This window comes from Eimeria mitis, genomic scaffold (assembly GCF_000499745.2).
Source record: "Eimeria mitis Houghton genomic scaffold, Emh_scaff491, whole genome shotgun sequence".
Taxonomy (NCBI): Eukaryota; Apicomplexa; class Conoidasida; order Eucoccidiorida; family Eimeriidae; genus Eimeria; species Eimeria mitis.
In genome coordinates, this window is record NW_013573211.1 from 18,516 (window position 1) to 18,743 (window position 228).

Below are 228 nucleotides of genomic sequence, written 5' to 3' on the forward strand. Positions count from 1 at the left end.
AAAAAAAGAATAAATATACTCCTAATTAAACAATAAAAACACCAGTAATACAAGAAAAATAATAGTAGTTGTACGCATGTTTACAAATAAGCTGTATTTGTTTATTAAATAAAAATATAAAACAAAAAACTGAATATAAAAATATAAAAATATTCATATCAAAGGTTTCGGGGTGTTTTCTGCTGTACAGACGAAGCAGTAGCCCCACTAACTCTATCTATCCCTAGT